This window comes from Oncorhynchus keta, chromosome 37 (genome assembly GCF_023373465.1).
Source record: "Oncorhynchus keta strain PuntledgeMale-10-30-2019 chromosome 37, Oket_V2, whole genome shotgun sequence".
NCBI lineage: Eukaryota > Metazoa > Chordata > Actinopteri > Salmoniformes > Salmonidae > Oncorhynchus > Oncorhynchus keta.
In genome coordinates, this window is record NC_068457.1 from 23672142 (window position 1) to 23697674 (window position 25533).

Genomic DNA, 25533 nt, shown 5'->3' on the forward strand with positions numbered 1-25533 from the left:
GGTGTATGCACCAATTTGTAAGTCGCTCTGGATAAGAGCGTCTGCTAAATGACTTAAATGTAATGTAAATGTATGAAGTGGTTAGTTTAGCAGTATTTAGCCTGTTGGTTTTGTATGTAGTGGTTGGTTTAGCAGTATTTAGCCTGTTGGTTTTGTATAAATTGGTTAGTTTTGTAGTATTTAGCCAGTTGGTTTTGTATGAAGTGGGTAGTTTAGCAGTATTTAACCTGTCAGTTTTGTATGAAGTGGGTAGTTTAGCAGTATTTAACCTGTCGGTTTTGTATGAAGTGGTTAGTTTAGCAATATTTAGCCTGTTGGTTTTGTATGAAGTGGTTAGTTTAGCAGTATTTAGCCTGTTGGTTTTGTATGAAGTGGTTAGTTTAGCAGTATTTAGCCTGTTGGTTTTGTATGAAGTGGTTATTTAATTTAGCCTGTTGGTTTTGTATGAAGTGGTTAGTTTAGCAGTATTTAGCCTGTTGGCTTTGTATGAAGTGGTTAGTTTAGCAGTAGCATGAAGTGGTTAGTTTAGCAGTATTTAGCCTGTTGGTTTTGTATGAAGTGGTTAGTTTTGTTATTTAGCCTGTTTTTTGTATGAAGTGGTTAGTTTAGCCCTGTTGGTTTTGTATGAAGTGGTTAGTTTAGCAGTATTTAGCCTGTTGGTTTTGTATGAAGTGGGTAGTTTAGCAGTATTTAACCTGTCAGTTTTGTATGAAGTGGTTAGTTTAGCAGTATTTAACCTGTCGGTTTTGTATGTAGTGGTTAGTTTAGCAGTATTTAGCCTGTTGGTTTTGTATGAAGTGGTTAGTTTAGCAGTATTTAGCCTGTTGGTTTTGTATGTAGTGGTTAGTTTAGCAGTATTTAGCCTGTTGGTTTTGTATGTAGTGGTTAGTTTAGCAGTATTTAGCCTGTTGGTTTTGTATATAGTGGTTAGTTTAGCAGTATTTAACCTGTTGGTTTTGTATGTAGTGGTTAGTTTAGCAGTATTTAGCCTGTTGGTTTTGTATGTAGTGGTTAGTTTAGCAGTATTTACCCTGTTGGTTTTGTATGTAGTGGTTAGTTTAGCAGTATTTAGCCTGTTGGTTTTGTATGAAGTGGTTAGTTTAGCAGTATTTAGCCTGTTGGTTTTGTATGTAGTGGTTAGTTTAGCAGTATTTAGCCTTTTGGTTTTGTATGAAGTGGTTAGTTTAGCAGTATTTAGCCTGTTGGTTTTGTATGAAGTGGTTAGTTTAGCAGTATTTAGCCTGTTGGTTTTGTATGTAGTGGTTAGTTTAGCAGTATTTAGCCTGTTGGTTTTGTATGTAGTGGTTAGTTTAGCAGTATTTAGCCTTTTGGTTTTGTATGAAGTGGTTAGTTTAGCAGTATTTAGCCTGTTGGTTTTGTATGAAGTGGTTAGTTTAGCAGTATTTAGCCTGTTGGTTTTGTATGAAGTGGTTAGTTTAGCAGTATTTAGCCTGTTGGTTTTGTATGTTGGTTAGTTTAGCAGTATTTAGCCTTTTGGTTTTGTATGTAGTGGTTAGTTTAGCAGTATTTAGCCTGTTGGTTTTGTATGAAGTGGTTAGTTTAGCAGTATTTAACGTGTCGGTTTTGTATGAAGTGGTTACAGTATTTAACCTGTCGGTTTTGTATAGTGTTTATTTTAGCAGTATTTAGCCTGTTGGTTTTGTATGAGAGTGACATAACTTGAACTTCCTTTTGAAAGACTACTTCTAAAAGTGTATGTAGGTCAGCTGTGGCAGATGCAGTCAGGTTCCTGGGATCAGACTACTGTCCTATTTGAGGGAACGCTCCACCTTGATGTGACATGAGCTGTTATGCCCAGACTATAACTTTCTCTTGAAAGCTAATACAGACAATGAGAGCCTTTTTTCCCCTTGCCCCTGCGATTTGGAAGAATGTCCCTGTGTTGAATTTGGCGTTCGTTGGGCTCTCTCTGGAAAAGCGTGGTAATCCATGGATGTCTGTTGATCTTTCTAATTGGCGATGTGGTTCTACTCTGACATGGGGAAAGTACACCAGGATGTATGAGCTGTAAGGGGATCGGCTCAGTGGTGGTCAACATCTCATGTCAACACAGACAGACCATAAAAACCACTACATTTTCTTTTAGACCTAATAGAAATTCTATGGATGAAACAGAGCAGCCCAGTTAAGGAAGGCAGTTTATTTTTCAAGTTCCACCTGTACGCTCCTTCAACTGGAAAACACTATCACTCTAGTTACCCAAAGTGAAAAATGGCAAGGACATATTTTTTTAAATAAAAAAGTAACAGAACTTCTGTTTTTATTATTGAAAATAGATACAGAAATGAAAGTATGTTTAAAAAAACAAGAGTACAGTTCCATATAACAAACATTTTCCATAAAAAATAAGTATGAAAACACTGATCTGCAAGCGCATTGAGCCAAAAGTGTATTTTTGTACAAAACTAAGAAATCATTCAACAGGACTCCTCTCTGTACCATTTATCAAGGCTACTAAGAAGATAAGATATCCATCCCTCTTATTTTCCAACATGATATATATACAACGTGTTGTATCAGAGGATGTAAAATGTTGCCAGTGGAACACTGTGAAGTATGAGCGTTCGCTTTAAGGGACGTGTCTTTTGAAAAAGTTAGTTGCAAAAAATACTTTCTCTCCATATACATATAAATACATTTATGCTGTGCAAAATACAAATGTAAAGACCTCCCATGCACAGCCACCCCATATATCAGGGCTAATGAAGGAGAAATATTGGTTTGGTGCGAGACGTCCTCTGCGTGTGTGCTTATTTTCCTTTTTGGTTTTAGGTGACTGCGAGGGGAAGATGCAGGTTCGCCATGTGCCATTGCGCGGTCAACATTCATACAATGAACTACTGGCACAGGAGGTTGGTGGCACTTTAATTGGGGAGGACGGGCTCGTGGTAATGACTGGAGGGGAATTAGTGCAATGTTTTCAAATACATGGTTTCCATATGTTTAATGCCATTCCGTTCACTCCGTTCCAGCCATTATTATGAGCCGTCCTCCTCAGCAGCCTCCACTGGTTAGTGGATATGTGTGAGAGTGGACTTCATGTTAATATTTACAGCATTATCTTCTCTGAAGGTGTATATAATGAACTAGGGCTGGATTCAATTTGTTTCGCTGAAGCGATACAGATTGTGTGATGGAAACGTGAAGGTAATTTCCCATTGAACCGTTTACCATGAATGCAGTCTCCGCTAACTCGGGAATATTGCCTTTAAATTTCAATCGCGCCGCAACACTGAGCTTCAGCGATACGGGATTGAATAGAGCCCTAAGACTGACCAAATTATGGGACAATTCTTGCACCATGAATCGGTCACTGAATTAAACCATGAAATTCCGGCAGGTTGTCTGAAACTCTACAACTCGTACTGTACAGCAAAAGCGTTGCATTATAACCCATTTCCTAGAACTCGGAACATGGCATCAAACACTTTGATAAATAATATTATACACGTTATCAAAATAAGTTTCAGGGAGCCAGCTTCCCATTATTAAAACAAAAAAGATACCTACTGTATGTTTGTTACCTCACACTGTTAGTTAGAAGTTTCTCCATCTATCTCATACTATGTTCTTTTTATCCCTTTGCCTTTTTGTCATGTTTGATAAATAAGATAAGGCTATTACATATGGACATTATATTAACCTGACATGGAGATCCTGTACACGTTTTTACATGGCCGGGGTTCGGAGGCGGCTGGATGGGGATATGTAGCATCCAGAGACTGATTGGATGTGTAGAAGGACCCCTCCTGTCACCTTCCCAGACGGTTTGATATGTACTGTATATCCTTCGGGCTTCTCCACAGACAGCTTTGGGGGGTCCTACCATTTGCCAGGAATGGCCGTTCCACACTCATACCATGACACGTAGGTGACGTGAGAGTTCCCTCCTATCTGACCAAAGTTGACCGGCTCTTGTCTCATAGCCCTGTAATACCCTGTATGTAACAGACAAAATGAGGTGAGGGGCTGAACCTTGAGTCGTTTTAGACATTGTGAAAATGTAGTTGTTTTCAGGCATGGATATTAAGCATATTCTCAACAGGTTCTCATTTCAACAATTGAAAGATCGATGTGTCAGTGCTGTAGCTTGTACCTTCTCTTGCTGGCAGCTGGTCAGCCCTGACTTGGTTTCCTGTCCTCCCATCCAGGAACGAGTCTACAAACTGACAGTGGTCCTCACCATGGCCAGTCTGGTCCCCAATGTTGTAAAATTTACCTGTAAAGTTATTAGGGAAAAAGTTGTCGGATGGGATGGCAATTTAAACTGATCTACCGTTCTGTTCTGTTCTGTACTATAGACACCGAGCGCGGGAAGCAGAACTGACCGTTGAGAGAATCACTCAGATATATCTTGTATCGGAGGGAGTTGCAGAGCTGGATGCCCACAAACTTGCGGTACCAGGTCCTTTTACGTACTGCTTGCCATTGCACTCCGAGTATGAGTCTGTCTTGAAGGGGAACTGGGTCCAGATGGCATCTTTTCCTACAGGAAATAGTTAACAAAATATTAGAACGTGGAATATCAAAGGCATGAATCATGAAACAAAGATAATAATTAAGAAAATAGAGATGAGTAGAAGCCCAAATGTATATTTGCATTCCCAATCAGAGTTATCTTTTAGTGTATCACAGCCTTTACTACTGATGAAATGAAATGGAAAATAAAATGTCTCCATTCATTTAGCTGTGTAAATGTTTGGTCTGGCTGTGAGTTGGGCGTGGAAGAAGTGAGCTCATAGATATTGGATGGAGAGCAGTGTACTGCTGCACTGGGGCACGGTGGCCTGAGTCTCCACAGACTCTCACTGTGCCAGGCCAGACCTTCCTTAGATCATCCATTCATTCAGCCTGGTGGAATGTGTCACCTGGGACCGGTGCTCAGGACAGACCACAGACTGAGGGGCTTACCTGAGACATTCTCACTCACACGTGGGTCCGCTGCAGGACGGAGGGATGGAGAGATGAAGAAAAAGAGGCAGAGAGAGAAATGTGAGTTAGTAGGTGCTTTCAAATGTCTTCTTCTCAGAATAGACTGTAGAAATGGTTCCCAAAATGATTTTGAAATAAGTTGGTGATTCTCCTAAATAAAAAACCACAAACCACACGTCTTGTAGGAAAGCCATACAAAATCTACGGAAAGTAATTTAGTCCACTCTGGCACTGAAGAGCCAGTCTGATATGGTAGTGTGGGACTCCAGGAGACTCCAGGACAAATCATTTGCCTTCAAACTCCTCATCATCTCTCACATAGAGGGTAAGCCTCTGTGAGCCAATGAGGCCCAGCGGTGAGGTCCTCCCAGAAACATAAAAATGACCTGATTCCCTACTAGCCATTCATTTATGATAAGCTGTTGTATTTGTGAGTTTGATTGAGTGTGTTGTGAGCTGCAATGCAGGATGAGGGAGAGCTGGCAGCCGACAGCACTCCTGGGGTTGGAGGCAGTTTACATGGAGAGGCAGCAGCCAATGTTATGGAAATGGAGGGGCCATGCTGAAATCATTAGGTTAATAACAGCTAGTTAATTACAGACCCCTACACCGGTAAGTGGTGGACCGCCAGACATGACTGGAGCTGGCTGACGAGGCTGTGCGTTAGTACGTTTGTATGTGCGTATTTTAGTGAATGCTTGTTTGTTTGTTTAACGCCAAATGCCTGACCTTGTCAACAGATGGCCTACGCAAAAGGCCAGATGTGGCTCTTGAACTTTTAACTGACTCCTGATTAGGTAATGATGTAAGTCAGCAATTCAACGAAACAACCAATCACCAATCACCAATCACCAATCACCAAGTGTCGTTTAATGAGGCCTATTAGTGCTGGCCTAGAAAACAACGTGGCCCATACTGTACCTGATTCAGTGTTGAAGGACACAGGCTCACTGGGTGGCTCTTCTCCAAGCTCGTTCTGGGTTTCACCTTGAACTCGTAGCTGTGAGGTAAGAGCAGGAAGTGTCACTATCAGAAGGTCTCACAGCGATTATCCTACCGACTCGCTCCAGATTCCAATTTCCGCTCCATTTCCAATTGCAAGCAATCATTTCCACAGAATCAGATTTTCCTCTAATCCTCAAACGTTTAAAGTGGACACAGTATTTTGATGGAAACGTAGTGTATTCTTGTTCGGCCTTGTTGTTACAGCGAGGGAAGGCTCTAGTATTGCCTCCCTATTTATCTCTTCTCTCGACAGTGCAGTCCAGAGAGCCAGAGTCCCTCCCGCTAATGTCTCCTCCATATGAGATGTTCAGACACAGCGATTGGTCCACCACGTGCCAGCAGCCTCAGCAGGCTCAGCTCACAGGAAGCCCTGGTTCATATTCTATCACTTCTTTAATGTCAAATAGTCCCATATTCAGGCTTCATTAAAAACCTAGGGAGCGTGGCGGCCCTCCTCTGCTCTCCACACGTGAAGAACCTTTCTTTCTCCAACTACGCCAGAGAGAAGTGCAGGTCCTGATCTTAACCAGACATAGCTAGCTAGCTTATCCTTCTGACAAAAGTAGTAATAATACAATGAATAATTAAAATGTTGTATTATTTCCATGAACGAAAGCCTTTCAGATAGTATAAGTTTTACAAACATTTACATTTGAGTTATTTAGCAGACTTACGGTAGCGAGTGCATGCATTTTCATACTTTTTCAAAGCTCTGAAAAAGCTACCGTCTGAGGACTGAGAGAGAGCATACCGAGAGAATACAATGTGTTGTATCAATCTGAAACACAGGCACAAAGATGTTATGTTATATACCTGCTCGGGGTTGAGGTTCTCTACTGCAGTGTGAGTCTGGTTGGTGGTCAGGATGGACACCTGAGTACCATCTGGTCCCTTCGTTGTGGAGATGACCCTCATATTCTACACAACAACCAGGAAATCACTGTTGAATTCAAGAATTTACCAAGTATCCCAATATTCAGAGTCACACTTTCTAATGTACACTACCGTTAAAAAGTTTGTGGTCACATAGAAATGTCCATGTTTTTCAAAGATTATTTTTGTCCATTAAAATAACATCAAATTGATCAGAAATACAGTGTAGACATTGTTAAATGTTGTAAATGACTATTGTAGCTGGAAATGGCAGATTTTTAATAGAATATCTACATAAGCATACAGAGGCCCATTGTCAGCAACCGTCCACTCCTGTGTTCCAATGGCACGTTGTGTTAGCCTTGTAAAATGATACACTTAGATTAACTAATTGATCATAAGAAAACCCTTTTGCAATTATGTTAGCACAGCGGAAAACTGTTGTAATGATTAAAGAAGCAATAAAACTGGCCTTCTTTAGACTAGTTGAGTATCTGGTGCATCAGTATTTCTGGATTCGATTACAGGCTCAAAATGGGCAGAAACAAAGAACTTTCTTCTGAAACTCGTCAGTCTATTCTTGTTCTGAGAAATTAAGGCTATTCCATGCGAGAAATGGCCAAGAAACGGAAGATCTCATACAATGCTGTGTACTACTCCCTTCACGGAACAGAGCAAACTGGAGCTAACCAGAATAGAAAGAGAGTGGGAGGCCCCGGTGCACAACTGAGCAAGAGGACAAGTACATTAGAGTGTCTAGTTTGAGAAACAGACGAAATGAAGTCCTCAACTGGCAGCTTCATTAAATAGTGCCTGCAAAACACCAGTCTCAACGTCAACAGTGAAGAGGCGACTCCAGGATGCTGGCCTTCTCAAACTAGACACTCTAATGTACTTGTCCTCTTGCTCTTGCTTTATTTATCAGGACAACAGTTTTCAGCTGTGCTAACATAATTGCAAAAGGGTTTTCTAATGATCAATTAGCCTTTTTAAAATGATAAACTTGGATTAGATAACACAACATGCCATTGGAACACAGGAGTGATGGTTGCTGATAATGGGCCTCTGTACGCCTATTTAGATATTCCCAAAAACATCTGCCATTTCCAGCTACAATACTCATTTATAACATTAACAATATCTATTGTACTCTGTATTTCGGATCAATTTGATGTTATTTTATTAATGGACTTTTTGGGGGTGCTTTTCTTTGAAAACAATTCCATTTCTACATTTCCCCCAAACTTTTGAACGGTGGTGTATGTTACTATGCATTTGCATTGTAGTTGAGTACATAGACAGGTACAGTGTCCCACTCTCCCCACCTGTGGTGTCGTTGTCTGTCTTTTCCCAGTCTAGAATGATGAAGGAGGGGCATCCCTCCACCGTTACCACGGTGAGGTTGTAGGGCGGAGACTTGGGCGGGGCTGTCACGTTTGTCTCCCCCGCCCTCCTCCTCTGGGAAGTAGCTGAGAGAGGTGGTGATGGAACAAGGCTCGTCTGGTTTCTTGTCCGTCTTGTAGACTACATGGGGTGCTTAGGGAAGAGAGATCACATTTAAAGGATCCCTGCACTGCTGGTTCAAAACAACCATTTAGTAATTTTCTGTCCGGGACAATAGAAGTACATGATAGTTACAAGAAGGGTTTTTACGTACCAACAAACGTTTCTTTCCCAATGCGTCCACGTCCAGAGGCTGGTAGGGAGCTGAATAATGAGGAGTTCTCCCAGGTTTCAAACCAGATGTCTGTGAGAGGATGAGAAAGGACAAGGATATGCTTTAGAGCTCCACAAAACACATTTAAGGATTGTCCTCATATGGGGCACCAATAATGTAGGTTTTCTTAGGACATAATTTAGCTCTGAATTGTGATCGGTTATACCGTTGGCTGATGGTGCAGTCGTTGTTGTGTGTCTGCGGTCTTGCTTGACAGGTTTAGTCGTCACTGATGGAAACTTCTTCAAAATGGAGGCCTTGTCTGTTTGCTTCAAGACATTCAGCTTGTCTGTAGAGAACAGAGTTTGGCAACGCACAGAGTTTACAAACAAAAAAAGGTTTGTTGTTTTTCTTGGCTTTCTCAATATTTCTATATTTGTTTAGAGGAAAGGTGCCTTTCGAGGTTGTAAACATAAGCTCAGCCAAATGACAAACTTCATGATGACAAAATACTCTTTCACTAACAGCTGGTTTATAATGGAGTTTGGGAACTGTGTGTATACCCCCATTTCAGGCAGTGGATGATGTATAGAAAACTGCTCAATGTTCAATTATGTGTTATTATTACAACCAACTAAACCTTACTCATATCACCAGGTTTGCCAACCAGGTTGGTCTTTTTGTTGACAGGAATGGACGGACGAGATCCTGAAAAATAGAAATCAAAGGAAACAACAGTCAATCACATAATCACTAAACATTACAATTTCTGCGAGAACCATTCCTTTGTCTCTCTGATGGCATTATTTGCCTTGAAGAGATCATCTTAAATGAAAAACAGTGGAACACTCTTTCACCGCCACTTGTAGAATAACCTAAATTCCTTGACCATTGTTGACACAATCGGCAATATCTAGAGAAAATCCTACATCAGGATTTCATCACGTATCTGACATGCACCATCTGTCATACACTGTTAGAGAGAAAAGCTTTCCAAAAAGGGTTCTTCTGCTGTCCCCATAGGAGAACACTTTTGAATCCAGGTAAACTCTTTGTGTAAAGGCTTCTACATGGAACCTAATAGGTTACACCTGGAACCAAAAAGGGTTCTCCTATGGAGGACAGCAGAATAACCCTTTAGGTTATAGATAGCACATCATACTGATGACCATGAGCTGTGGAACATTATTGGAAGGAACTCTATATGGACTGTATAAATAAATGAATGGTAAAACCTCATACCCTGCGCCCAATGAACCTTAAAACATGAACAATCCTTTGTAATTCCTTGAGGTTTTACACATGTTCTGAAAGTTACCCAGAACGAAATGCTTAACCTGTTGCCAATTAGTGCTCTGTTGCACTGAGGCCAAATTCTTCACAATCAAGGAATTGTTCCTAATCCCTAAGAAAATATGCTAAATGCAAAGCCCCAGTACATAAAAAAGCTGGTGTAGCTCTGAAACATTTTAGCTGGTAATATAAAACAATATGGGTCCATTACTTTCCATCAATTACATGTAAAATATCCATGTTTGAAATACTGCCAGTTTGCAGTTAGCACTGCTTTATCCAACTCTACAGTTTCTAGAAAACATGGTTCTACTTAAAAAGAAAAGCTTTCCCGAACTTTTTTTTTTATGCTGTCATTCAGGACAGCATATGTTATACATTTATAAAACTGTGACTCTACTGAAATCGGAGTAAGAATAGATATTTCTCTGCAATGACAGTGTTCTATGTAATCTTAAAACATAGCATTTTTCTAGCCACATGGAACCAGCATAGATCAAGATTACAAATGTTTCACAGGGTACAGAACATGCAGTGAACCTTGATCATAGGGGACTGCATGATCAAGTGACAAGCCACCAAACACAATCATTATTGACTGCTGACTTTTTCTGCCTTTGCACTGTGACCAGTCTACTCATGCAAAAATATTAGTCCACTAAGTCTAGTTCATACAAACACAAATCTGTAACCAAATGCAAACATTGAATTCCTGTAGCTGATGAAAAGCTGATGCCATGCTCTCCTGATTGCATGATGGGTACTCTAAACACTGGCACCTCCACAGTGATGCACTAGCCTGTGAAGATTATTGTTCTTCTTAAGTCAATACTTGCAATCAGGCAAGAAGCATGTGGAACCTACCCAGGAAAATAGATGAAAATAACATTTGAGCCGCCCTCCAAACAAAACGTCAAGTTCATTACACGGCGGCAGGGCTATTATAGAACACTTTATTTCTTAACATGTGGTAAGAGAAAGTGCAATGCTTGGTGAGAAACACGCCAAAATAAGGTTCTTAAAAATAAGCTAATGACCCTCAGACGTCATACTTTCCAAAAAAGGAAAGTATTTTCCAAAGGCCCGGCTGAACTGAAGCCTTTGGTCGAATTCTTAGTGATGGTCGTCCAGTGTTTTGATCAAAACAAGACGTATTTTACATCCAACATGGCCGACTCATGCAGTCTGGGCGGAAATGGTGGCGATGGAAGCTAGTGTGTGTCAGTGTGGGCAGGGCTAGCTTTGCGCTGGGTGCAGATAAGACTGGATTCATGCCATTTTACCATAGAACTGGTCCTCAATGGAAGAGAAGCCTGAACGGCCCAAAACATCAGGGTTTATGTCCTCCAACAGCGAGTTGTTTGTGTTTGCTGCAGGAAAAGTACTAAGATTAAAACCTATTCCCAAACCTATTGTGTCTTTGAGGGAAACGTGGCAGGTCCAGACACTTGAAGACATCGATGATATCTGAACATATCAATTCATATCTTTCAAAGAATCATCCTTGAGTATTCCACTGTCTTGCATTATCAGTAAAGACACAACCAAATGACCATAACATGAAACAGAGCACAAACATAGAGTGAATGATGATGATAGACAACCCAACCACATCTCATGCTCAATGAGGACAGTACAGGACTGACATGCATACAATCATGCGCAGGGTGAAACCCAACTATAAGCAGCTCAACATTGATTTGACTTCCAGTTTGCCAGTTTGTGACAGAGAAACAGCATTGGTTATGTAGCTCGGCATACAAAGAGCCTGATCTTTGAAGACCTGTGAAACTGCTTCAGTTTCTGCCTGGAAAACATGAACTGAGTTTCCCCACCACCACAAATGGGTACTGACACAGGCGTACCTCCCTAAAAAGAGCAGTGATTACTTAATACCCCTTTGATTACTCGCTGTCATAAGCTTTGAAGCCAGCAACAGCATTGAATCTGCAGAAGCTTGCATTAAAACCAAGAACACCAAGACCCTTGGACAGATGGCAACGTATGGATAGACAGACTGACGGGCTGATGAATGGATGGATGGTTAGACAGACACATTATTGACAAACAAAATGAATGGGTGAAGGACACCGATATTGGTTGATGATGCCGCCACAACGCCAACAAACTGTATGGGTTAATGGATGAGAGACACAGAGGAGAAATATCAGCTCTTTTTACCCATTCTCAGTCTGTTCCAAACGACTGGTTTGGGGAGGCCGGTTCCTTTGTGATGCTTACCATTGGCTGTGGAGAAGAAGAGTGACTGTTATGGAAAAAGCAGCTAGTTTTGTTAGCTCAGACTTAATTAATTCTTCAGGAAAAAAAGAGATTAAAGATGAATCTCCCAACAGGCCTTGTGAGGAGGAAAATAAATAGGAAAAGGAGGAGATGGACCAGTGGAGAGTCCTGTCAGAGCTTCAGCCTCAAGTAAACAACGTGTTTCCCCAAAGACAGTGGAAAGCTCTGTCTTAACATGGCTGACCCGTGCTGCAACCAGAATCTACGACATGCTGACCGTATCTGACAGATCTTTCTAAAAGTAGCAGTGACTTCTTCAGATGGTGGAGAGTCGAGAGATGGATAGATTGGACAGCCAGGACAAATCTTGACCGCGAAGATGACAAGCTACGTCGATGCGTGACTGATCACACTCTCCACATGTTGTGCAGGGTGAAATTAGGCACTTGATGCCGAACCAACTCTGCAATCTTTGCCTGACCTCAATCTCTGCCCAGATATGACAACATTTCTGGTTGGTTTGGAGGAAGTCCTGCACACTTTTTACACAGGGTTTGTGGGGCTAGAGAGGATTTCAAGAACACCACACAGAGATGACATATTAGGAGGAAGAGGAGGAGGAGGAGGAGGAGATGAGGAAGAGGAGGAGGAAGTGGAGGAGAAGAAAAGGGGACAGAGAGATTCCATTACCCCCTGGTGTCCTGGAGGTCTGTGATGAGTTATTAGCCCTACGAAGAAGGGATGAGGAAGAGGAAGGGGAATCTTGTCTTGAGCCATCAGTGAAGGGAAAGAGAGGGTTTGTGGCAGCAGGAGACTTCATGGTCCTGCCTATCAGTGTGATGGCCGGGCCATGGGGTTTCAAATTTCTCTGGCTGCCTTGACCTAGAAAACCACAAAAACAATTGTAGAACCTGTTACAATGTGTAGTTTCAATGTCTGTTAAAGACACATTTGTTGTGCCATTCAGGTGTTAGGGGAACTACAGAGCCACGGCCCTTAGGAGTGGAATAGTGGGGTTCGTGAGGATGATTCAATCAATGATCTCTCAAATAAATCTGCAGCATTCAATAGTGTAGTTTGATTGAAGGCATCTACTGTAGTTCCCTAACATGAGCTCTTAACTCATGTTAGCCTTGTTGTTATAAGTGTTGCATGTTTTTTGTGTACTTTAAATTAATTTTGTGACGTAAACAATATTTACGATAGGATTTTTCAAGCATTTTTCATCCTAAAGCTTCCACGATCTTGAGGAATAGAGTCATAGATGCTGCTGGGGCTAAGCAGTGCAGCGTAACCATGACTGTCAGATTGTGTATGCCATGCAGATATGGATAATGCAGTAATGTGGTTGATAATGTGGTGGATGGTGCAATAACGGGCATTCAGTCCAACTCCTGATCATGACCTGTGGACCAAAGAGTGTGCATTAAAGCTGGACAACAACACTGAAGCTGTGGACCAATGAGTGTGCATTAAAGCTGGACAACAACACTGAAGCTGTGGACCAATGAGTGTGCATTAAAGCTGGACAACAACACTGAAGCTGTGCACCAATGAGTGTGCATTAAAACTGGACAACAACACTGAAGCTGTGGACCAATGAGTGTGCATTAAAGCCGGACAACAACACTGAAGCTGTGCACCAATGAGTGTGCATTAAAACTGGACAACAACACTGAAGCTGTGACCCCATGAGTGTGCATTAAAGCTGGACAACAACACTGAAGCAGTGGACCAATGAGTCTGCATTAAAGCTGCACAACAACACTGAAGCTGTGGACCAATGAGTGTGCGTTAAAGCTGGACAACAACACTGAAGCAGTGGACCAATGAGTGTGCATTAAAGCTGCACAACAACACTGAATCGGCTAGTATTGTTAGCTGAGACTTAATTCTTCAGGAAAGAAACAGATTTGAGATGAATCTCCCAACTGGCCTTGTGAGGAGGAAAATAAATAGAAGAAAAAAAGACAGGACAAAAACAGATGTGATTTTGTGTGGAAAGGTAGCGTGTTATACAGTAGGTGATGGACCAGTGGAGAGTCCTGACAGAGCTTCAGCCTCAAGTAAACAACGTGTTTCCCCAAAGACAGTGGAAAGCTCTGTCTTAACATGGCTGACCCGTGCTGCAACCAGAATCTACGACATGCTGACCGTATCTGACAGATCTTTCTAAAAGTAGCAGTGACTTCTTCAGATGGTGCGAGAGTCGAGAGATGGATAGATTGGACAGCCAGGACAGATCTTGCCCACGGAGATGAAAAGCAATGTCGAAAACATGACCGATCACGCTCTCTACATGTTGTGCAAGGTGAAATTAGGCACTTGATGCCAAACCAACTCTGCAATCTTTGCCTGACCTCAATCTCAGATATGATATGACAACATGTGTGGTTGGTTTGGAGGAAGTACTGCACGCACACTGGTTACACAGGGTATGTGGGGGTAGGGCAGATTTCAAGAAAACCAAAAAGGATAGTAGGAGCAAGAAGAGGAGGAGCAGGAAGAATAGGAGCAGGAAGAAGAAGAGGATGAGGAGAGGAAGGAAGGAAAAGGGGAGGGAGAGAGATTCCATTACCCCTTGGTGTTCCGGAGGTCTGTGATGAGTTATTAGACCTGTGAAGAAGGGATGAGGAGGAGGATGAGGAAGAAGAGGAGGAGGAGGATGGGGTATCTTGTCTTGAGCCATCAGTGAAGGGAAAGAGAGGGTTTGTGGCAGCAGGAGACTTCATGGTCCTGGCTATCAGTATGATGGCCGGGCCATGGGGTTTCAAATTTCTCTGGCTGCCTTGACCTAGAAAACCACAAAAACAATTGTAGAACCTGTTACAATGTGTAGTTTCAATGTTAAAGACAATGCTGTTGTGCCATTCAGGTGTGCTGGGAGCCACGGCCCTTAGGAGTGGAATAGTGGGGTTAGTGAGGATGATTCAATCAATGATCTCTCAAATAAATCTGCAGCATTCAATAGTGTAGTTTGATTGAAGGCATCTACTGTTGTAGCCTTGTTGTTATAAGTGTTGCATGTTTTTGTGTACTTTTAATTAATTTTGTGACGTAAACAATATTTACGATAGGATTTTTCAAGCATTTTTCATCCTAAAGCTTCCACAATCTTGAGGAATAGAGTCATAGATGCTGCTGGGGCTAAGCAGTGCAGCGTAACCATGACTGTCAGATTGTGTATGCCATGCAGATATGGATAATGCAGTAATGTGGTTGATAATGTGGTGGATGGTGCAATAACGGGCATTCAGTCCAACTTCTGATCATGACCTGTGGACCAATGAGTGTGCATTAAAGCTGGACAACAACACTGAAGCTGTGGACCAATGAGTGTGCATTAAAGCTGAACAACAACACTGAAGCTGTGGACCAATGAGTGTGCATTAAAGCTGGACAACAACACTGAAGCTGTGGACCAATGAGTGTGCATTAAAACTGAACAACAACACTGAAGCTGTGGACCAATGAGTGTGCATTAAAGCTGGACAACAACACTGAATCTGTGGACCAATGAGTGTGCATTAAAGCTGGACAACAACACTGAAGCTGTGGACCAATGAGTGTGCATTAAAGCTGGACAACAACACTGAAGCTGTGGACCAATGAGTGTGCATTAAAGCTGGACAACAACACTGAAGCTGTGGACCAATGAGTGTGCATTGAAGCCGGACAACAACACTGAAGCTGTGGTCTGAGATGACGTTGACACCGTGGACAGCAGACAGACAGCGGAGTGTACGTAGACCAGCTGCGGCAAAACACAGTGAGGGCATTCATACGATGAGGTCATCGTTACCCAAGTTGTTATTATTGGCTTTCTCACTGCCCAGGGTGGGGGTTAGCAGTGCTGCTCCTTTCTGTGATTCGCTGAGAGCTGTGTGGGGAAAAAATGATTTTATCTGTTTCTGAAAGGTTGGGTTACAGTGGTTTGTAGAGAAATTCAAGTTAGAGCTTCCTTGCCTATCTGTTCCTCGGGCAGCACTCTCGAAGACTACCCATTGAGTAAAGGAAAGCAAAGGATTCCTGCCTCACTTCATAAAAAATGTTTCAGTAAACATCTAGGCGTTTTCTCCGAAGAGAGTTAGGCATTTTAGATCACTTTTTTGAGGTGTGCCAGAGTATACTCTGATGCCCTTAACATGACATTACAGACTGTAAAAGAAGGGGAATGTAAAAGAGAGTTGAAAGGTGGAAATTACCAGAGGAAGGGTTATGTGTCTTCACTGTGGCGCTAGTAGGTCCCCTGGGTTGGGTCTTTCCCTGTTGCTTTTCACCGGGTGGAGAGGGGTTGTTAAGGACAGGGGTGGCAGAGGAGGTACTGGGGGTTTTGGTGGGCAGGAGTTGGGGGGGCAGGAGGGAGGTCCACGAGATGAGAGGAAGCATTTCTAATACTGTTTCCTCCGTCTGGGTGAGAGAGAAGAGGGAGGTCAACTTTGATTATGGGGACTGAAATCTATGGAGTCACATAAGGACGTACCTTATGGAACATTTTGATGCCCAATATTTGAGGTCAATATCAACAGTTCATAGACAGGCATTCAAATCCATCTCTTTGGCTCTGAGATGAATGTCTCTGAATGCCTTTCATTGACTGTATAAGATTGTAGTTATTTATCTTTTTTAAATAGTGGATGCAGGTTGATTTAACTTTGTCACATAATGTAGTTGAACCTCATTGAAATACACACAGAAAGTCTTGAAAATATAATTGGAAGGAGTATTTAGAGGGACAGAAGGGGTACAGGGCAACTTTGTGCTGCCTTTCCCGAATGGGAAATTGAAGCACGTTTTTTGCATGCAGTGTTGTCATGCAGACTGTTTAAACCAGCATTGCCACTGGCTTTAAATGCAACAACTCTGTAAACCAATGAGATGACAGGGATGAAACATGGAGAGAGATGATTGAGATGGCTGATGTCAAGAAAGACGTCATGGTGTGTGGACACAAACATATGAAATGATGGACACTGCTGTAGAGAGAGAGAGCACAGAGGTTGTGGGGATAGACATGGGAAGAACAAACAGCAGAACAATTGAAACAGGATGGATGAATAGATCAATGGATGAGCTATGGGTGAAAGAAAGAAAGAAAGAAAGAAAGAAAGAAAGAAAGAAAGAAAGAAAGAAAGAAAGAAAAAGAAAGAAAGAAAGAAAGAAAGAAAGAAAGAAAGAAAGAAAGAAAGAGTGGAAGAGGGAAGAGAGAGAGAGGGTAAAGGTAAAGTGCAGAGTTGGACTGATACAGTATGAAGGAAAACAAGCAGCCAATCCTCTCACAGCGCCTGAGGTCTAAGCAAAACAAAATCCCCGTCATGCGTGTCCTTGGCATTTGCTCTGGCAGAAACTTATGCATACTTCCAACTCTGTGGCGGCACCGCCTGTGCCACCATCATCTCCACGATCCAGGGACTTTCTACCTCTCAGTGGACTCAAGGCATGCCAGCATGCAGCCAATCACAATGAACAGCTGCGGTTCTCACCCCCACCCCAGCCCACCCCTCCCCTCGCAGCAGCGTAGTGACATAGCCAAGCGATGACTGACTACGAATAAAGCTTGATATGATTCAAAATGTCCGTCGCTGTTTACCCAGTGGGAACTGTGGCCATTGAGGCTCATTGGAGCGGGGTCAGGTTTAGATTCCAGGTGTCTGTCTGGTGGTGCTGTAGAAAATAATATCATGTTTCATAAAGTGTGAATAGGAACGAAGTGCAAAGGTAGCGAAGGTGTTGGGCAGGAAATGTGTTTGACCACAGAAGGTCTTTAAAGACAGTGAAAATAGTAGTGTTTTTGGCAACAATAATACATTAAAAAACAATGTGAAAAGTGAAGTGCTTTAGAATGAGAGAGAGAGTAATCACCAAAAGATGTCTTGGGAGCTCCCGGGAAACCTTGGTTTTTGGTCAGAGGGAGTCTAGGCTGAGTCTTATTGTGAATAGCTGGGGGAGAAAGGGAATCAAGAGGAGATAGGCAGAATTTCAAGTAGCTACAACATACTCCCTATGTCTAAAGTAGTGATGCTGTAAACCAACACTTTACATTACATAGGCATATTAAATTATTAAAACAGTGTAAAGGCATTACCATATTAAAACAGTGTAAAATGCAGCTATATCCTCAGAAAGCAGGTGTAACAAGGGTAAGTAGCATTTAGCTGTCTGGACTTATACACCTGGAACAATATCATGACATCTACATTCCTGTACATTGGAATAAAGCTTAGGTAACGGTGTTCCCTGGACATGCATATGGACATGTAGCATTACTCGCTGTTTCAGTTGGATATATAATAATAATAATAATATAAAAGTTCTGGTTTCAAGTGATTACACGGAAATGGCTTACCTGGACGAGGTGGGAAAAGTGCACGGGACATGGGTGGTTTCTGAGAAACAAAAAACAATATACAGTTGGTGGACGGTTTTATTGCCACCAGATCCACAGCCACAGTTCATATGTCAACGCTAATACGCTAGCCGTAAGCAAAGTCATGTTTCCGTTTCATGGTGAGGATAGCGTTGTGCTTTGTGCTGTTTCCCTGAGTGCTACATTACTGGAGAGTCTCACTTGAGACATTCAGCGACATACAACGAGCCCTTCAACATCCGTACCCTAACGTGCCCTTCAACGGCACATACATCACTGAGAGTCTCCCTTGAGACATCTAGCGTACCTAACGTGCCCTTCAAACATCCCTTAACGGTACATAACATCCCTTCACTGGCACATACATCACTGAGAATCTCCTTGAGACATCTAGCGTACCTAACGTGCCCTTCAGCCTCCCTTAACGGCACATACATCACTGAGAGTCTCCCCTTGAGACATCTAGCGTACCTAACGTGCCCTTCAGCCTCCTTAACGGCACATACATCACTCCTGACTTCTGCCTGGAAAAGCCCTTTCACCAGAAAACATTTATGGTCTGCTGTCTACACTTCACCTACTGATACCTGACTTAACCTAACTGACACACGCACGCACAAGGGCCATATGACAGTCACACTTGCATATAAGCTGCAAAATCAAAATAGCCACCATGAAAGAGATTGGAAAAAGGATGAGGCTGGGTTTCTGTATAGCTCTTTGTGAGATCTGCTGATGTAAAAAGGGCTTTAGAAATAAATACATTTGATTGATTGTGAGTAGGCAAAAAGACTATGTCAGCGCGAGCGCGTCATGTGTTGATTTGCGATGTTCTGCCTGTCACAGCAGGGCTGTGAGGGTGACCCTCTTAAACCCACGTTAAAGAGTCTCTCAGGCCGGGTGCTGGGGTCAGACAGGGGAAGTAGACAGCAGTTTATCGACTCTACTCTGGTCTTATACAACTCAGCTATGCTCTGCTTCTCACCCTCTCTCACCACCTTTGTATATTCTCCCTCCACAGTGACAGCAGGAAATAAAAATATATTTTCTTGAAGAAAAATAAATGAGTGGTAGGGTAAAGTTGTAGTGTGAGAATACGTATGCCTGTGGAAGCGATTTAATAGAGACTGAGAGTCCCGTAGGTCATAGGTTCTTATGCTGTATGGCCAACAAACACAGCACATACCATTGGCTTCACAATAGGGGTCCGGTGCTTGTAGGGTTTCTGGACGCTTTTGTCTGCAAAACATGGAGAAGAAGATGTAAACAATTGCTATTCTGAGAAGAGAGTGTCGGTAGGTCATCTTTTGAACAATAAAACACAAAATGGCTCACATGATATGGATGTTTTATTTTTTGTTCTTGAGCCACAAAGACTTCTTACAGACTTCTTCAAAATAAAACAAGGAGGTACTGCCTGAACTCTCTGATTTTCATTTTCTTAAGTATGATATACAGACCGCCCATGCAGGGTTGGGAAGTAACTGTCAATGTAATCAGTTACATTTTCAGCTGAAATATTGTAATCAGATTACAGATACGTTTTAAAAAGTAGATGACTACCTCTTTGGATTATTTTTAAATTAGGAAAGGATGTTTGCTCAAAAAATAAATACATTATGACACCTTTCTGTTTTCTCCATGGCATTCAATTCAGCATTGAAAAGAAGCCGGTGAGTTTACGTTTGTTCCACTTGAGCATGTCTGACCACAAGTCAGAGACCACTTTGATGACACAACAAATGTGTTTGATGGCTCCTTTTTGTCTTCTTCTAATGCCTCTTAAGGGGAAAGTAATCCAAAGTAACTGAAAGTAATCAGATTACGTTACTGAGTTTGGGTAATTCAAAAGTTACATTACTGACTACAATTTTGGACAGGTAACTAGTAACTATTACATGTAGAAAGTAACCTACCCAACCCTGCGCCCATGTTGGTTTTGTGAATGACAGGCTTGCTCCAGATTCCGCTGCGTTCGTCTTTGTTGGAGCGGACCCCAAACTCATATGGGGTGTCGGGCTTCAGGTTGTCAACCACAGTGTCACTGGTGGGGCAGGTCTGGTAGATCCACTTCCTGTTCCTCTCCCTGTAGCGGACAGTGTAGTGTCTGCATGGGAGGGACAAACAAGGCACAGTAAACAACATGCTGATTCTTGTACAGTAGCTGTGCATCTTTATGGCAAACTCTAACCTTTGGAAAATTCTGCCTTCTTTTCTCATCGACCAACAAAGCACAGCAGGCGTGCTCCACATCATACAGTATGGGTGGCTATTCCAGCTCTACGGCTGTGGTCTGATGAACCATAGTGACTAATATGTTAAACAAGCTTCCTCCGTTAGCTATTGTTAATTCTGGCTCCGATATCTCAGGTCATCTCGTCAGTGTCAACCGATCCCTTTTCAAGCCTTCGGGGATTGTCTTTCTGGGTAGCGCTGCCGGCAGTAGCCAAGCAGTAAACAGAAGGAACTGATATTAGCTTTAATAAGCCACCAGATAGAAGGGGAACTCTCAGCTGTAACTTAGGTCGAGATTTCCAACGACTCCTCCAACTTACGGAGTGGGGGAAATTCTAGAATGTATTTAAGGTGGAGCATAAATCGAGTGATGGAAAAGTGTGTTTGTGTCCCAGCAGTACAGTCCATGTATTCTCAGTCAACTCCTGCACACACCTGTGTTGGAAAAGACCTCTGTCCATTCCCATGCTCCATTTTCCATAGAAAATAAATGGCACACTTTCTCAACGTTTCTCTACAGAACTGTTATGCGTCATAAATCCTCCAAGGTTCGACGGCACAGTACATTGAATGCACGGTATGAGTTTAAATCTAGTCAAGCATCCATACAGTATGTCATCTTTATATATAGCTAGCAATAACAGCCTGGCATTCAGATCTCAGTGTGTGCACCTGATTTCAACTAGATGCTTCTCTTTTGTGAAAAGCAGATAGTCTGAATGCCTTAACAGTGTGTAACTGCATTCACCTGTCATCCATTTTGAGTTGAGTGAGGCTGTTTCTGTGGAAGCTTTGGCCTGAGAAATTCAACATGGAACTGGAACCAGATGCCTGGCTGGCGGTGCGGTAGGTTATAACTCACCCGTCTTCCAAACAGTCGTTCATGATGTTGCCTGCTTCGTAGGGCGTCTTCAGGAAGGTTCCCCAGGACAGCAGCACAGAGGTCGGGGTGACGGAGCCAATAACCAGGTGGAGTGGCTTCTCCAGGTTGACCTTTCCTGTGAGGACAAAGGTCAAGGGTCATATACTATATTTGCAACAGATTTGATGACCTGATTGAACTTTTTGGATGCGTAGACAAACTGCCGCAGGTACCTGTGCATTGTTTCTTTACGTCGTTGCTCGGGATTGGCTGGACAGCAACAAGATACTTGGGTTCAGCATCTGAAAGGTTAAAAAATAAAACGTTGTCACATTGATTTCTCTGTCATGGAAAAAGGAATATACCAGAAGGGGGAAATATTGTCCTGGGCGGTGAAAGAGGGTTTGCGAAGAAAGAGTCCTGCTGACGCCTGGTGAGTCACTACCCAGCCAGGTCTCTGGTGTTAAGGAGATGGGCTGAAACTATTCAAATCCGCTGTAAACAGAAACAGAGCAGATACACAGATGAAAGAGCTTGACTTTAAGCACAACAGATGAAAACAAACAGTCGTTCGGATGGTAAATTGAAATGCAGTTGAGTTGCTTGAACTCCTCATAACAATGGAACGTTGTCCAACCTGCAGAGACTTTAATACGTACAGTAAATTCTCTAAGGGGTTTATATTATCCACCCACAATCTAACAGTTGTCTATTGTTATAATACTTGCCCAAATGCAAACAGTGTCTGAGGCTAGCGAGGAGGGGTGAAATATGGGTATGGATCTGGAACACAGTTAAGACACATTTGGCCACTTGGATTCAATGTGCTATAAAAACAGTGATCCAAAAATATTGTGTTTCTATTGCATGAGAATGGCGAGCTCATTAATGAATAACTATACAGAACAAAATAGACAGGATGTGAAGGGTGGAGCACTAAGGGCCTGACTAGGTCCTGGTGTTCAATGGATTAACATAAAGCCTGAGCACTTGGGCTGGCATGCCAGGAGCAGGAGCAGGCTGGCATGGATCGAAGCTGGCACAATGTTATGGGTGGGGCATTGGACAAATGATAGTCACTTGGTTGCTTAAAATAAAGCAAACTGTTGGGTGTGGGGAAACACTTTAAATAAGTTAAGAGTCAGCACAGCAGAGGATCCCAGAGAGAGTCACAGTAACACAACCATATCCTATTGGACTACTACGTGTGTCATTATTGCTGAGAAGGTTCTGTCTACCCTCTGCTCTCTCGTTGGATCCCTCTGGGCTCTCTCGTGATGAGGTACTTCTATCAGGTGTTCTAGAGGGGCACCTGAGACCAATTTAACTCAGCTCTTTGTCGTCATTGTTTTTGTACATGGAAGGTCACAGCTTGTACCAGTGAGAAATGATGTTTGATCACTTCTGGTGTCTCTCACACAGGTGAAAGGGCTCAAAGAAAAGTGACTAAAAAGCTGTTCCGCATTGAACAAACAGTGCTCCTTTCACTGATTGGGGAGCCAGCCAAGGGAGTTGTTCCATTCTCTTTAGTCTCCGGTTCCTTTCTACTCTAACACTTCATAGCCAATGGCCATTGAGACCTTTTCATACAACAAGAGGAAACTTGTTCCTGACCTGCTCTCATTTCGTGCCTATCATAAATCCGAACAGATCAACACAAAACAGCAATAAAGGAACCGTATTTGTTTGATTTAAATATGAAAACACTCCGATGTTTACTTTAACTCAAGTGATTTTAGTGAAAAATAAGCAACAGCGTATCATTCGAATTCCAACATAAGCATGTGGTTTCACGCTCAATAGATGATCTACACAAGCTGTAAAGTAATCTTCCACTGGCCCTGTGCTGCCCTGCTAAGGTGCCGTAGTGGGCTGGGATGCTGGGATGTATCTCATGAGAGGCTGTGGTTGATGATGAATGGAACCCATTGAGCTGCAGGAAAGGGTTTTAAAGAGGAAAGTCAACACTGTGGAATGCTTAGTGTAACTCCAGCCCTTTTCACCCTGTTTGGAGAATCTCTGTGCTCTACAAAGACAAGTTGCTTGGTTTCTCAGAGGAACGGTTTCTCCCCACACTGACGTATGTTGGAGATACAATATACACTGTTATGTTATGACTATCTGATGAATCCCTGAGAGTCAATAGGTTAGTGTGTGTGTGTGTGTGTGTGTGTGTGTGTGTGTGTGTGTGTGTGTGTGTGTGTGTGTGTGTGTGTGTGTGTGTGTGTGTGTGTGTGTGTGTGTGTGTGTGTGTGTGTGTGTGTGTGTGTGTGTGTGTGTGCATAGTCTTACCATAGACTGGTCTTACCTATCTCAGTCTCGTAGGGCTCTCCATTCTCAGGCAGCTGGATGAACTGTTTAGAGAACATGCTGCTGCCGTAGCCCAGGATGTAGCCCTCCAGCTTGGTGTCAGGGTTGGGACGGACAAACTTCATCACGATGGTGTCGCCCGTAGCGTTGATGCGAACCTTCATGTTCTGTCTTCTCACTGTTAAAGGGCAACAAGTAGAATAATACAGTTGAATTGCATTGTGGATATGATTAGTTGAACTGTGGTGCATTGCACCTAAAGATGCTAGTGCATTCCATCACAGCTAACCTTCAGCACCTCACATGAACATGAGCAGATTGCAAATACTGTGCAGAGCATTTGTGAATTGCATCGATAAGTGCTGCATTTAAGAAACTTCTGGACACTTCTGGATTAATTTAGGGTAATTGCAAGATAAACAGCTGCCTCTCCCCAGGTACCCAAGGGATTAATCAAACAGGATTGTGTTTGTGGTTTTCAGGAAACAGACTGCAGTACCCTTCAACTGCAGCCAATATTACCCTGAACGCATACAGGAGATGGGATAATTGATTCCCCCATCAGTCATAACATTGGACTATTAGGATAAACCCAAAGGACTTTAAACCCACTGATATTGTCAGGCTTGAGGGAGTGCGTCAGCACAGGAGAGGTCAAATTAGAAGGTGAAATGCAATGGAGGATGTAACTCTTGAAGGTTGAGCTCCAAAGAGTTCAGAAAAGTCATTATTAAAGAACAGAGGCTAAATAGCTGTCTGGGAAATGTCCTAAACATGAGTAATGGAGCTCATTTGAACCTGGTAATAAGGCTCTTTAGCTTCGGAAAAGCGTTTCCTTGTCCACCAGGTTCCCGTTTCCCACCATGCAGGAACTGGACTGATTCAGCTGCTGGGTTAAAGAGGCTGTTAAATGCTAATGAAAAGCAGGCTTAAAATGCCACATAAAGGGGATCAAGATGGTGTTTGGAAAATGATGTTGTGGCAGTTTTTGTCGTCACACACATCAGTCAACAGCCAGCCCTTTTAATGCCCACGCAGGCAAGAGGCGTTCTGGCACTCTAGCTAACCCCAATCATCACTCAGAGAATTAATTAGGTTTTAACGATAGCCTAATCACTTCCATTCACAGAGCGAACTTGGGACGAACCTTGGATATAATATTGGTGCCTTCATTATCGATGACCCACGAACCTCTTCAATCAAATCAAACTTTATTTGTCACATGCGCCGAATAGAACAAGTGTAGACTTTACCATGAAATGCTTACTTACAAGCCCTTAACCAACAGTGTAGACCTTACCATGAAATGCTTACTTACAAGCCCTTAACCAACAGTGTAGACTTTACCATGAAATGCTTACTTACCAAGCCCTTAACCAACAGTGTAGACTTTACCATGAAATGCTTACTTACAAGCCATTAACCAACAGTGTAGACCTTACCATGAAATGCTTACTTACAAGCCCTTAACCAACAGTGTAGACTTTACCGTGAAATGCTTACTTACAAGCCATTAACCAACAGTGTAGACCTTACCATGAAATGCTTAATTACAAGCCCTTAACCAACAGTGTAGACTTTACCGTGAAATGCTTACTTACAAGCCCTTAACCAACAGTGTAGACCTTACCATGAAATGCTTAATTACAAGCCCTTAACCAACAGTGTAGACTTTACCGTGAACTGCTTACTTACAAGCTCTTAACCAACAGTGTAGACCTTACCATGAAATGCTTA

General features: G+C 42.5%; 1 pseudogene; it reads right to left on the reverse strand.

Moving 5' to 3' along the window:
- Positions 1 to 2146: 2146 nt before the first annotated feature.
- Positions 2147 to 25533, reverse strand: part of LOC127916607 (target of Nesh-SH3-like) — a 31111-nt pseudogene continuing 7724 nt past the window's right edge.